The following is a 16491-nucleotide window of genomic DNA, read 5'->3' as shown; positions in this document are numbered from 1 at the left end:
TTTCCTGTTTTTTTAATATAAAATACTTATGGAGCATTACTCTCTTTAACTATCAGCTATTAAGCTGATTGAACTGACTTGATCAGCTTAAGCTTTAATTTGAAGCTAATGAGTTTAAAGCTGAAGCTGAAATATCAGCTGCAACCCCTACTTTATAGACAACATAGTTAACGTGATGTATATACTTTATCATAATACATGTGTTTTTTTTATACTTGTATGTTGTATAAAAGCAATACTTATTTTTTTATTTTGTAATACGTTTTTTTTCAGTATGTGTTTTTTTATAATACTTTATACTTAAGAAAATATTGACTTTTACCCAATATAATTTAGATAAAAATGATATTTTCTTACTCTAATCGTGGTAATAAACAAAGCTAATATTTACTCCAATCATAATATTTGCCCCCCAAAGTTCATGCAAGTCTATCATACATTACACACTCACTAATTCTAATAAATAAAAGTTTTTACAACTATTATTATAGTTATGATTACTAACCTGTCATTACTAATACTTATCAAAAATACATTCTGGTTGTTGAAGTCACTTTTACTCATTTCAATATGCAAATATTGTCTACCGTCTGAGTGCACCAAGCAAAAATATTCTTAAACATGCAACAAAATACAAGATATACATAAGATACATATCGTATAAGACCTATTTTTGATCCTTTAACCTGGAATTTAATATTTTTATCCCAACACTTTAAAATTAAGCTATGGAAAACAAAAACGGTGTTTAGCTTATTATAACTCAGTTATAATAAATAAGCATATGGTCATGACCTATATAATAACTATTATCTTTTTTTAGTTATCGTTATTTATTTTAAAGTTATCAAGTTAAATTTAAGTTTTATAATTAAAGTTTGAATGCAAAAGTTCATATCAATAAAAAATTTATCAGTATTGTAAACATAAGTTAAGTATTATATTTTCAAGTATAAGTATTGTAAGTATAAGTTATTATTATGTATATTATAATATTATTGTTAATATTACAAGCGTACAATTAAAAAAAAGTCAAAAAATATCAATGAACAAAAAATGCAGTTGATGCATAACAATAAAGCCATTTTTTGCATTTATATGTAAACACCTAATATTTATAACTGACGGTGGGTAAACTTGTTACATCAGTCATTTTGCTTGCATAAAATATAGAAAAATCAATGGAAAAGAGTGGATATGTAAAAACAAATTAAAAGCTTTATACTCCCTAAATATAACCTATTCATCACAACATTCGCCTGTTTGCTCTTTTTATATGTTTCTGGCTAAACCAATATTTTGATTAACCTCAAAGCAGTTATTACCATCACAAACAAAAAGAAAACTTTAGATTTTAATCGTTTTAAAAATGCAAACGGTGTCTCAATGAAATAATTACTGCATGTTTAATAGTTACTTGGAACATAAGTTAAACATATACGTTAAACTTTGTAAATTTATTTAAAAAAAAAATAAAAAAATTCTTTTATAATAGTAAAAAATAAAAGAAATTTTAAAACAACGTCTTTTTAATGGAGTTTTACAGTGAAAAAATACACCGAAAATTTTTTTCTTTAATTACAATGTAAATATAATATAATATATACAAAAAATATAATTCATAAAAGTAAAGTTTTTAAATTTATTTCACGCACAATACGAATTATAAATGGCAACCATCGAGTATGTTTTGTATTGATTTTTTTTATCAGCTTAAACCTTTTGGGAACCTTATGGGAAACCCGTAAATTCCCCAGATTCTTTGGTCCTGACAAAACCAGATAAAAACCAATCAAGAAAATTTGCTTGATTTTTTTACCATATAATGCCCGCCCGGAAACCAAAACGCTTACCCGTCAATGTACCCATCTGTCAATGTTGGCTGGGATACTTCTATAACGGTACCACTAAATCTAGTTTATTAGGATCGAAAAATTAACTTTATTAAAAATTATATATATTTTGATTGTAATATCGACTCAAAGTTAACATTTAAAAAGTTTTTTAAAAGCTTATCTATAAACAAAGCTAATAATAGGCCGAAATTACTAACAAAAATCCGAAGCGAGCAAGAAATTTAACAGCTTTCAATTTATTAAAAGTTGTTAAACCAATGGAATTACCAGTTTTAACCAATCATGGCAAATTATTAAATAAAATGGCAACAACACCACTAAAATTATTAAAACTGTTACAAAAACCTGTAAACAAACTTATATACTTTAACATACTCATAGTAAAATTAACAGAATCACGTGAAAGATTCTGTTGATTGTAGACAAATCTTTGAAAAACGTATGATACAACATGCAGCCATTTAAATAATTATTTCTAAATAAACGTACACAAAATTACAACTAGACAAGGAGGATGTTAATCAATGCTGTTCAAAGTTAAACTTGAAGTTTGTGAATTATTTGTTTAATTTTTCTTGAGGCAAACTATGTAATGATTTACAACTTTTAATAAATCAGCAAAGGATTATTTAATTTAAAACAACTGTTGAGAAACCATTTTAATAAACGTAAGTACCCATACCATATTTAGGAGAGACCGGAGGATTTCGTACAGTTTTTACTCTAATTAGACTTATTTAATAACTACTGATTTATTTCAAGGAACTTTTTTGTAAAATTTTAATGAATATCTTTTAACATTTTAACGTTTTTTATAATTATTGATTTTTAAAGTTCAAAAACGCTAGTTAAGTTTCCGAAGTCACCTCGCACATCTTTAGAAATGTGTACGGGAGGTTGGACACCAATGAAATTCGCATTTTAGTTCTTATGATGTACTTTTCATTTTTAAATTATGGCAGTTAAAAGTTAAAAAGTTAGTACTTAAAAGTTAAATGCTAATCAAAAGTTAGTACTTATCAAAAACTCCACCTAAAATCGTGAATTCAAAAAGTGTATCATGTCCTTAAATCTTCTTCTTGATTGTTTTTTTTATTGTTACAGAGCGGTCGTGGCCCAGTGGTTAGAGTGCTCGCTATATAAGCAGGAGATCCAGGTTCGAAACGAACTCTGGAGATATTTTCGCGTCACGGTAAGGAAGAGGCGTGAACTCTCTGGTTAAATGCACGTCCGCGGTGCCCTGTGACAAGACCGTTAGGACTTCTTGGGGCACCTTAAAATAAAAATCAAAAATTGTTTCTTTTGTAACATTCTTCACCACTTTTGCTTTATTTAAACTGCAAGTGCCTTTTTACCTAGAGTATCTGTGGCTTTTATATATTTACCCTTTTTAAATGATTGTAAAAATAGAAATTTAAAAAACAAAAATTTAATTGTTGTCTATAGAGACTTGTAATGTTGCAATCATTAAAATAAGATTAGAGGAGATTTTAGACAGTGTCCGAAATCTCATCCAATGGGGTGTATTGAAAAATCAAGGGAGTAGTTACAAACTCATTTATAAACTGCTTACATTCTCAAACATCCGCAGGTAACTGGTTGTTCAAAAAGTAATTGCACCAACAGATTTCGTTACTAGAACCTAAATAATTCACTTGGATTTGAAACTTTTACTTCAAAAAACCAAAAAACATTTTTTTCACTTTAAAATATATTTATTTGCACGAAACCTGTCTCCTAACTGTTTTAAAGAGAAGTGCGTATGTATATTACCATATCAACCATAGATAATAATGTTAACAAGATAGGAGATTTCTCCATAGATAATAATGTTAACAAGATAGGAGTATCCGTTCTCTTCTCTATAGTTTTTATTGATAGATATATAAAACTAAACAAGTTATAACTTTTAATTTTATTTAATTATATTACGTTATGTTTAAGAGGTGTAGACCGTCAAAATGAAATTAATTACCGAAGGGCAGAGCATATAGGCAAAATGGGCTGGTAAAAAATCTCCAAAATCACATCTTTGGCGTTAGAAGTAGCGTTCAATTTTCTTTTTATATTTCAAACTGTTAAAAACACGTTTAATGTTTAATGTTTAAAAACCAGTCTTTCTACTGCTACTCGATTCTTTCATTAAGTTATTACCCGGCTTTTTCCAAATATCGAGATATTCCTCATTGTATAACATAGCTCCTGTAATACAGAACCTTTTTTTCATGACAAGTTTTGAAGGTTTCTGCCCTGATTGAATTGTTCTCAGTGACTGTGAATATTTCTTTAATACCGGGCGATAATTTTGATCTAGAACAGATCGAAGCATTTTTGGAGATAGGGCTGAATTTCTTTTTTAAAAAAATCTAATTTAAGTGATTCAGTGAGTGGAGCCACATAAGCGTTTCGAGAAGCACCGCATATAACTTTTTTTTGTGGATTACATTTAGTTTATTACAATGTGTTTTTTTGGTATCTGGTGCATATAATGCACAGGAAAATTCCATGTGGCTGATTCCTTAGGCAACCTAGTTTTTGAAATTCAAGTATTCATCTAATGTCACATCTAGTAATTTAACAATTTTGTCCGTTTTGATGCATATTCCATATAACTCTATATTATATTTTTCAGAAAGTTTTTACCTGGTGCATTGATTATAATAAATTGAGATTTACTTGTGTTCATTAATAGTTCATTAGTTTTGCAAAATGCTTCAGTTTTATCAAAGTTTTTTTTAACTTCTCAGTGACAACTTTGTTCTTAATTATTAAGAATACAAAACCTAAAAATCGCATATGTGACCCTGTATGGACAACTACTGTCATATTTGGGCTGGTTCTTCTAATGATGCTCTCTATCTTCTAAACAAGGTCTAAAGACGTATAAAAATAAAGTTAAACCTGCTTTGTTTACTAAGCTTGAGCCTCACTTCCATTGTCGCATCTCTTTCCAGATTCTACAAAAACATGCTCAAAGATTGAGATGCTCATTGAGATGCTTACAAAAACATGCTCAAACTAGAGATAATAGCTGCTCAAAGGAGCTATTATCTCTAGTTTCTTAAACCAAAACTCATTCTCTCGTGACTCGTTGTTTAGCGCATTATTTTACTGTGTCTGTCCCTACATGCTCTAAAAACCTTTATTTCACTTGCTTTTTTTCTCCGAACTTCAATCATTTGGAATTAAGACAGGTGAAAAATTATTAAAATTTGGATTAGGAAGTTTACTGAAACGCAAAGACTTCGACTTCAATTTTGGTGCCGAATTTGAAGTTTTTATCGAAATTAGGCTTTCAGTTGATTTCGGTAAAAACTGCAAAACTTAATTTAACATTCAGATAAATTTGAAAGTTATTTATTTTTTCCAACTAAAAAAGAAAAATAATTATAAAATATATTACATGTTTTATGTATATCAACCTGTTTTTCCACGCAGCGGCCTTGTTTGTCAAGGTTCGTGTTTTGGAGTAAAAGAGTTGAGAAAGGATTTTAGCTACTATAAGAAAAAAGAAAAAAAGAAAAAAAAAGCCTTTCTAACTTAAGTAGCCTACTCGGCCTTGGGAACATAAATTCAGTAAAAAAATAAAACATATTAGAAATTAATTTGAGTCAATAAAATTAAGATGGTACTTGGGTGAAAAACTCAAGTTCTTTATTTCTTACAATTTTTTTTTTAATATTTTGATACAATATTTATATACAGGTACCTAAACCTTATTAAAAAATCAAAGTTGAAAAAAACCCTTTTTTTGGGCCTGAAGGTCACAAAATGGTCACGCTGCGGTGCGTCAATTTCAGAAAAAACTACCTGCGGTATGGTACCAAAATTTCACAATTTGTTTATGGTACGATTTTCAGGTACGGGAGTATAATTGGTCTGATTGCATTACTAGATTATTGTGCTTGTAATAAGGCTTGAAATGGAATTTTGTGTAACTCTGGTCCAAAAAATATTTTCTTTTAAATGTTGATTCTAATACTGCACCTTACATAAAGTAACCACGATACAAAACTTCAAGTGCAAAACTAAAATCAATCAAAAGTTATATTGCGCCCCGTCTAAAAATTTTAATTTTGAGTTAAATGCAATTTAAGTAACAATATACTAAAATATCTCTAAATTTCTTATGTATTCAAAAAAATATATTTATATGGGTGATTATCAGCAATATAATGTAATAACAAATTCTCTTATATAAACTATAACAATACTTCAGGTCTTTATTTAATTTATTAGTATTTGTATAAAATTTATACACTCATCAAATATGCTTTCTCTGTTGCATAACAATATCAAGCGATTTCCTGTCCAGTGGCATTACTCATCGGTCATTATTTATGGCTTAGAACTTGCTTGCATAAAACCCTGCAACAGTATCTAAAATTTCTAAAATCTTTAGAAACACAATTGAACTAATTTTAAAATTTGTAACTGCAGAATCTAAATCTAATTAAACAGTGGTTTTACAAACTTAAATATCATTTGGATATTGTTTTCAAATCGTTACATCTAGTGGCTCATTGTTATTAAGTGTTTTGCCATGAAGACGTTTTTTAACAAATTCTCATTGCTTAAACATAAAAAAAAGCAGCAATGGGTATTTCTCCATTATGTTTGTACGCTGCTGTACCATTTATTAATTTTATCAAACACTTGATTAAATTTAATAAGCCATCAATTAGTGATGTGGCAGGTTAAAATATCGACACAACTTTTTTAAATCGGTATGACCTTTTGGAATTTTTGTAGTTGCAATAATAGAATGTACATTTATTTCAAATGAATGTTTACCAAAACAACCACTTTTGCGTTTACATTGGTTACTTGAATAAACAGTTGTAAACCAACTACAATTTGAGCATCGCAAAAATAATATTTTTGTTTTTATAGTAATATATTTATAACTTATTTTTATAGTTTTATGATACAGAAAAAGCCTTGCTTTCTCAAGATATCAAATTTTATGATACAGAAAAAGCCTTGCTTTCTCAAGATATTGAATTTTATGATACAGAAAAAGCTTTCTCAAGATATCAAATTTTAGACTAATAGTCTTTTTCTCACAATCAGAGATCGTAGGTACTAAATTAATAACTTGTGTCAAAGTATTGCTAGAAAAAATGAATTATATACAGTTGGATCTAAATAATTTACATATACGTAAATTATTTAGACCGAAATTCTACATACCTAACTCTATGGAGTTAGAGACGTAGAATTCCGCGATTTGCGAAGCGGATATTTGTTCTCAAAATCTATGCCACTCTTTTTGAAGTTTTTATTTGCTTGTTTTTTTGCTACCTTATTCTCGCCTACACGTTTTCTTTGTACCTGCTAAATTTCATTGATTTATTCATGCAGCACATACTCTATTTTGTGCAGCACTTTTGGTACTTAAATTTTGAATTTTTTGCTTTTTTTTTGAGACATGGAGGAGGGGGAGAGGTCGGATAAAAAAGAACTTCAATATGCTTTTAAAATTATAATAATTAGTTTAGATTTAACTAAAAAAAAAATAAAAATAAAAATGAAAAAGATAAATTAAAATGTTTGTGGTAATCAAAATTTCTCCTTAATAATCCTCTTTTGGCAATCAAAATTTTAAATCAATTATTTAAATCTATTAAATAAATGATATATTCACTTTACTTTTTGTGGAATGGTAATTTGTTTGAATGATTTATAATATGATTCAAATAAATGATTTAGCTAGTTGTATTTTCATAAGTTTTATTGTTAAGTAAAGAGAGAGTTCAGTTTTAAAACTCAAATAATTTTATCTGCAGTTCAACTGTAGATAAAATTCCTAAAATTTTTATCTTCGGTTAAATTATTAAAGAAGTATAATTAACTTTGTTATTAGCACAAGGTTTTTTTTACTTAAATAAAAGTTAATATTACAACAAAAATATGACAGAAGTCATTGATAAAATGATCAGAAAAAGTTACAATGCTTATTTATTATTCTAGTAAGACTTTGATTTCATTTATTTATTATTTGTACTTGAAAATATTGTTTAATTCAGTTCTTCATAATTGTATTTGAAAATTTTACTAATTTTTTTTCTCATTATGTATTTTCATGTCTTTTAATTTGCTATTGATTTATAATTTTTCAATTAATACAGTTAATTTGCAATTTTAAATACTTCTTTAATCAATTTTTGTTTAACTTTTTTTTTATTTAAAGATAATAAGATTAAAATTGGTTATACTGAAATCGAAAACATTAGCATTGTACTTAACATTGATTGTAGAAGGTTTTTGTGCTAATGTTTGCACTTGCTCTTTCTCTTATCTATTTATTTTTTCTTATTATAATAGTTTTCCTATTGCACAGTAGTTACCCAATTGACTAAGTTGGTGTAATTTTATAGATAATATGGGCCCAAAATGAAATTTTTGTGTATTTCGTGACAAATTTAAAAATTTTTTGTTTACTAATTTCGCATTACCTTGCGAAACAAATAAACAGTGTGTAGTAGGGCATATACTTTTTGTTTTATTTTAAACAGTGATTTGTTTATTGAAACCGTCAATCAAATTATAGACTATTTTGGCTTCAGCATTAGCAAAAAAATATTCAGACCATTGTCAATAAAGCAAAGAAATGGGTTTGCAACTTTAAAAAAGACTCTAAACATTTTATTGCATTTTGCAATGAGCCCTTTGCATTCCAAAACTCATTGTTGACCAATTGATTGCAACCTAACCCTAGTAGCATAAACCTTGTTTCAACTTCTTCAGCTGTGTCATCATTTGAAAACATCACTATGTTATCTCCAACAAGTAGTGAATCTTTATTTTCTCCAAATTATAAATTTAAAAAGTAGGCAGAGTTCAAGAGAAAACATCTGATTATGTACCAAAATCACATATGTAACGCAGTGAATTATATTATTTTAGCTTATTCAGATCTATGTAACTAATATATGTAACTTTCCTTTGATGAATGTCGTAAGTCTATTATCTCAAATATATCAAACACAATGAAAGACAGTGTTGCAGAAAATCATTTTACCATAACCAAATATTGTGCAACCTAGGGTAAGAATATAAATGAGTTGAACTGCCATGCGCATCCGCTTGATACAGTATAGCTAATGTCGTTCAGCATTACAGTCTATGGAAAAAAAAAGTTGCCTATTATTTGGACATGATTATATGTAGTACAAGTGCCATAAAACAAATGTGAATGCTAAAAATATTTGGAAAACTTCTTTCTAGACCCTGGATGAAAATTTTTTATGTATCAGCTGAAAAAGCAAGTTTTGATCGTATTACTGGTATCTAAGTAGTTAAAAATGTTTTGCTAACAATTAAAGATTGCAAATCTAATCCAGGTGCACTGATAAACAATAAAAAGGATTTTTTTGAAAGTACCCTAAAATCAAATATTTTAGGATAAAAAACTTATGCTCCCTCATTGAGCAGGTTATCAACATGATTCTGGCTTGTCTTATTGCGGTGGAAGATATTTTGAACCGCAAATATGAGTAATATTTCTCCCCTAGTGAAGATAAAGGAAGATCTCCAAACAGTTTGAAATATATTTTGCAAAGTAAGATCAAAAAAGAATAGAGTTATATAGTTTCTTAGAGTTATATAGATAGTCTTTACCAAATTATTGAGGAAAAATTTAGTTAAGTGGTCAGAAATTACATCATATAAGAATTTTTTGGAGAGAACTCTGCCATGAATGGTTTGATACAGATTATTGCAAGTCTGTCATTTATGATTGGCGAGTAGAAAAAGTAATAAACAATGCAATCAGCTCGTAAAAAAAGAATAAACAATCGACTAAAACACACATCATTACAAGCAGAGATTTTAAAAAGACAGACATGCAAAAGACAAAAAATGGATAAAAAAAGAAAAAAGATAATTAGAGCGAGAGCTGCGTATTTTATTATTTAACGATATGAAAAATTTATGTAAGCACTTGTGTATTAAGCAACTTGATGACTTATATGATGTAATGTCTGAAAGAATTCTTGGGAGAGAACTCTGCCGTGAATGGTTTGATACAGGATATTGCAAGTCTGTCATAATATTACTTATGTAATTTAAATATTATATATTACATATAAATATAGTTATTATTAATATAAGTATAATAAAAAACGTATAAAGATATATTATAAGTTTTTGAAAACGAAAAACTGTTTTTTTTTACCGCAATATCAGTTGAACTGATTTAAAACTCAATCTTAGTTTAAAAATCATGTCTCAAAACCGCACCTGCTTTTAAAACGATAAAATGTATGCTGACTTTGAGAAGCAAAAGATCAATGTGCCAACGAGCTATTGACTTTTTTGAAAATGGTTTATACACCTTTATACTTTCAATAAATTAAAAGATTTGAATGGGTGGTTTTGCCAAAATGAAGATATTTTTAATATAAAATAACATTCGACAGAAAAAAAAAACTGCTGTTAGAATCGGTAGCTATTCAATAAATAGAATTTTTCAATTTTGATTGGTCTCTGATAATTGTTTAATATTTAGTTACATATAAGTAACAAAACGCACTAATAAAAAAATATCTACACTAATAAAAATTTATGTACACTTATATGTACACTAATAAAAAAATTAAGGTAATTATTTTTAGTTTTTAAAGCTATAAAATAAGTACTTTTTGGCTTAAATAGTTTAATTTAAATCATAAATAATCTTTTTTTTATAGCTAAAATAAGGAAGATATTTGAATTCAGGGTTCACAAAGAAACAAATTTCAAATATTAAACATTTATCAGAGATCAATCAAAATTGAAAAATTATATTTATTGATTAGCTACCGATTCTAACAGCAGTTTTTTTTTTCTGTCGAATGTTACTTTATATTAAAAATATCTTCATTTTGGCAAAACCACCCATTCAAATCTTTTAATTTATTGAAAGTATAAAGGTGTATAAACCATTTTCAAAAAACTTAAAGCTCGTTGGTACATATTAGTGTACATAAATTTTTTATTAGTGCTTTTTTTTGTTTTTTGTTTTTTTGTTAATTCACCTCCCCAAGGCCCTGAAGGCCACTACAGACGAGGAGGCTACTTAATTGTGGTTATAACTCTCTCTCAACTCTATAACTCCGAAACACGAACCTTGATAAACAAGGCCGCTGCGCGGAGAAACATGTTGAGCGCGGTACTACCAGGGAAGTAGTGGGGATCGAACTCGGAACCTCTTGATTATGAAGCGAGTGCTCTACCATTACACCACTACAGCATATTATTATAATATTTATAATACCATTTCTATTATATACTTTTATTATTATGTATAATTCAACATTATACATAATATACATATACATTATACATTACATTATACATTATACATAATATACATACACATATACATTATACATAATACACATTATATATAATATACTAGTCCGTTATTTTTATGAAACAATCCATGAAAAATCCCACATTGTGGTTACTTATAAATCAACATCCAAATTGTGGAAAGAACATTTTGGTTTTGTGGTTTATTATTTCTATAAATTTACAAACGTTCTTAATTTATTACTATCAAAATGCAAAATAATTCATACTTTTTATAAATATGTTAAGAGGTTTTTTAATGGTATTTTTTATGGGATATTTGTGGATTGCTATGTAATACAAATTTTTATGAAATTTGTAAAGTGCAGAGTTTGAATTGAAGTGATAGAAGAGTTTGATTCAGAGTCGAAATAAAATAATACAATCATTTGCTAAGATGGTTAAACATAATAATGTTGATTATACAAAATGCTGTTTATTGTTTAAAGGTTCATATGGGGAACACTTAAGATCAAGACGAACTGGGTTAATTAAATGCGACGAATTAACACAAGTGTTTTGCTGATGGTTTTACCAAAAAACATGTAATTGAGTTGCGAATACATGAAACTAAGTAATGTACAAGTTGAATGTGCTTTTCACAAACAGAAATATGGCAGATACAGGTATGTACCAAAGCAATGCTTATATCCTCTGAAAAATAAGGAAACAGACAAATAAAAAGATCTCCAAAAAGCAACATAAGACCAGTATGAAAATATAATAAATATTTTCCTGGTTCTTTTCCAGTGTCTGGTTAGCGGTGCAGAATTCACAGAGACAGCATGTTTCTAAATCATGACCAAATAAAGAATAATCCTACTTACACACTTGATTTAGTGTCTCCAGAAAGCTCTTTTTCTTCAAAAAATGTTAATGAGTTCTTAGTGACAAGCGCTCCAGATATAAGCTCTTTTAAATGACACATTAGAAAAACGCATGAGGCATCAACTTCTTCAATTAACTACCATAAAAAAAGTTGAATGAAGCTGTAGTTAACTGCAAAAAAATCTATTCTGAAAAAGTAGCACTAGGACAAGGAGGCCAATTTTTGGAGATTATGGAAGACTCAACGCAACCATTATCAGTTATTCTAAATGACTTGATACTGCTACATGAAGCTTGTCAAAACACTTAAACATTTACCCAAAAAGTACTTATTTTATCCACAATACCACCACTACAAAAATATTCCAAAGAATATGTCATGAAAATGTAACCAGTAAGGCTATTTAATTTAACAGCACTTGATTAATTATATTTTTATCCTCGAAAAAATAGTTAACTTTTTTTTGGTACACTACTGATTTGGCCAAGAAGCAAAGAAAGGAAACAGAAGCACTTACATTTAAACAAGACAAGAAACTCCCTCGTCAAAAAATGAATATAGACCTTGAAAAACACTTCCTAAGTTATATATTTACATTAGGACTTATTCAAGATTAAGCTTTTGGGACAAGCAAAATTACTTTAACCAATAGACATCAACAGGTACAATATTCACAACTTATTTTTCTAGTATGCCAAATTCAGGTACTCGACATTAAATACGTGTTTGGTGATTCCTGATGTTGTTTGCAAGTCGATCATATTGTATGCTTTGATGCACAACTTCTTATGCCTTGTTTTTAAGTTTTTAAAGTATCAATAAACTGTTCTAAGTATTATCTTATATTTTTTTAATATTTATTTTCATTCCGTAGATACTACCTAAAGCTGATCTAACAATGGCCAAGTGGCAAATATAAACTCGTATTAAAAATTATTGTAAATCAATAAATCAATCTATTTTATCAGATTCATGGCTCTAGTAAATTCTTAAACCAATTAAACAAAGCCAACAGCACCCACTAGCAGTCCTTGATGATACGAAATATGAAGGTATAAATGGGTTTATTTTTCTATAGAAATCTGTTGCCACAACGTCCATAGATGCAAACACATTAAAAGATATAGAAAAGCGCTTACGTTTAAATCAAAGAGATATTAAAAGACTACACATGGTTTGCATTGCATAGAAAAGAAAAATATTGCTTCACACTGTATTAGCTGTGCCTTTTGTAATTCTAAAGATAACGACTTTAAAATTAATACTTTCTCATCACATCCGGATAAGTGTCATGACTGCATGTTACTCGAAGAATGTCTAGAGATGATTGAAAATCTAATCCAAAATGTACTCAAAATGAAAAGAAAAAAGAACTTAAATACGATACTCTCAAAAGTATTAGTTAAGTGATTAGTCTCAAAAAATACTTCCAGTTGAGTTCAGATAAAGACAGAAAGTCTATTTTGGTAAGAAATGTCAATGTATATTGACTCCTTTTTTACAAAAAAAAATGCTGGCATTTTAAAGAAAAGAGTATATCACACAATGATACAAAAAAGTGATCAGGATGCAAAAGACACTCTATGTGTGGCTAATCATGTAGTTGACCAGTTTACTCAAGATGTTCCAAGTATAAAACAGATAAACAAAAAAAGTGATAATGGTTGTAAGAATATAATTGTTATAATTATAGCTAAAAAACAAAGCCTTGCAATTTAATTGCATAATAGGTTGAGGGAGTATTAATTAAGGCTCTTGTAATGTATAATAATATAGTTTGCTTTTTTATCCACAACTAGATTTTATAAATCATTATCTGTTTTTCTTTTAGAGTGCTATTCAGCTAACTCAGTTGCCGAAACGTTGTTATATATTTGCAAGGTGAAAGGCGTACGTCTCTTAAGTTATGATTACAATGAGCCACAAAAATGTAAAGAACAATGTGATCGCGAAAGTGCTGTTGCTAAGAGACACATTAATGCATATATCAACGCTGGTAATAGCTGTACATCAGCCCAGGAGATTAAGAGAGGAATTTTGTTTTTTTGGAAGTTCAAAAAATTCAAAAGTATCAGTGGTTGAAATTGACAAGTTAAAATTAGTTAATGATAGCAAGATAACGAATATCAGTTCAATCCATTCAAAAAACATAAGACACGACAACTCACTGAAATTGCAATGAAAATGCACACAACAACCAAATCAAACAATGAATTCAATTTTATTTCATCATGGTAATTTACAAATTTGTTCTTCTAACTCTAAATCTCTCAAAGGAAATAATGCCGAAGCGATAATTACTGAAAGTAAATTTAAATTTGAGCGCAATATTGGTGTTACAAGATGGGCTATACCTATGCGTAATCATACAAGATTTACAACCCGCAGAAAGATTTCTTATATGAATAGATCATAGCTGGAGAATTAAAAGGACATAAAACGACACCAGAAAAAAAAAAGTTCTCTTCAAAATGAGGACAAGGGAAGATAAAGAAGGTGTTAAATCATTAGGCATTACTCAATACCTTAATCAGCAGCAAATTCTCTCTTAAGCAGAATGTCTAAAAAATACTAGCAATTTTTACTTACAAAACTTGAAGAAGTCGAAGCTATTGAGGATTTTACAGAAAAATTAGTAGGAAACGTATTTCTAAATGACATTGAAAATATAGTTAACGAGATTTTAGCCAATGTTGAGAAACTAAATCATGTAAACGTTGAGCAGTTTGTACTTGTAGCAAGGAGTTTTGAAAACAAAGAAATTACTCTGTTGGCCGAATAACAACAATACATGATGATGATGTGCTTATCAACCTCGGGATTATATCGGATAAATTTTTTTATTGACCATACCCCAAACAAGAATTTATTGGAATGGTGTAACATCCACCAGATAATAAAAATTCCTGAGCAAGGACTTATGGAGTACTTTGTTTTTAACATATACAACATGGAAGTGATAAACAAATATTGTAGAGGACAAAATAATATTTTTTATTATTGATTTATTTTCAGATTTCATTGTGTTTTTATAGTTGTTTTTTTACTATCAAAAGTCTTTTTTGACTTTTTTAAAAATCAAAGATATCTTCATTCAAGCAAAACCACCCCTTGAATTCTTTTAATTTATTGAAAGTATTTAGGTGTATAAACCATTTTCAAAAATCTTTAATTCAATAGCTTGTTGGCACATTGATATTTTGTTTCTCAAAGTTAGCATACATTTAATCGTTTTAAAAGCAGGTGAGGTTTTTAGACATAAATTTTAGACTAAGATTGAGTTTTAAATCAGTTCGACTGATATTGCAGTAAAAATAAGCAGTTTTTCTTTCTTATAAACTAATTATAACATACTAATATACACTTAGATTAGAACAGAGACTTGGCGCTTAAAAGTACAGAGTTTGCATATTGAACGCTGCTTTCGAACCGCATTGAAATAAGGTCTCAAATTTTCATGTTTTTCTCGTGAAATGATTTAAAGATATTCTTGAAATTTTCAAGAAAATCCAATAACTCAACTATTTCAAGTTGCTGATTTTGCCTCATTCTTATAAAAAACGACTCCTAATATCAAAATAAATAAATACCTGCAAATCTTTAATGTCATTTAAGCTAATACTATATTATAATTTTGTATATAATTTTTGTTGTTGTTATGGTTGTTTGTAACGTCTGATGATCGCATAAAGCGCGAAACTCTGAGTTAGGTTTCAAATTGAATTGAATTTTATTATTATCATATATATTATATTATTATTATTATTATTATCATTATTATATATATATATATATATATATATATATATATATATATATATATATATATATATATATATATATATATATATATATATATATATATATATACAGAGGCGATTTTACGGGGGGTTGTTACAATCCCCACAAAGAAGGTGATTTTCAAGTTATAGTCGGGTTTTTTTCGAATTTAGTCGGCTTTTTGACACAAATTAGTTGGTTAAATTTTTGTTGGATGACCTTTTTTTCTCTGTTGCAAGAGTAATGAGGAGAGTAAGAGTAATTCTACCATTACTGCATATTAAGTTAAATATCATCAAGCAATTTTTCAAACGTAGATAACAGTCTAAACTTATCCTGAGACAGCTTTGAAAAATTTTTCAAAACTGTCTAAGGCTAAGTTTAGAGCTGGTATCTACGTTGGACTAAGGTCCAACAAGGTTATAGAAAAGCCCCCGGCAGCAGACTGTTTCAGCGTGACGTCAGAGTGCTTATCTAAAATAGCAATTTATGTTATATATATATATATATATATATATATATATTTATAAATATACATATATATTAGGGCCGAGATTTCGAGATTTGATTCGAAAAAATGATTCGAGTTTTTTGAATCATTTTTTTATTTAAATTACTTCATGTTTTTATACAAACGGCGTTAAAAAGTTTTCAAAATATCAATATTTATAATATTAGAAAATTCAGCGG

Source organism: Hydra vulgaris, chromosome 10 (assembly GCF_038396675.1).
Source record: "Hydra vulgaris chromosome 10, alternate assembly HydraT2T_AEP".
NCBI lineage: Eukaryota > Metazoa > Cnidaria > Hydrozoa > Anthoathecata > Hydridae > Hydra > Hydra vulgaris.
This window is presented reverse-complemented; position numbering follows the sequence as displayed.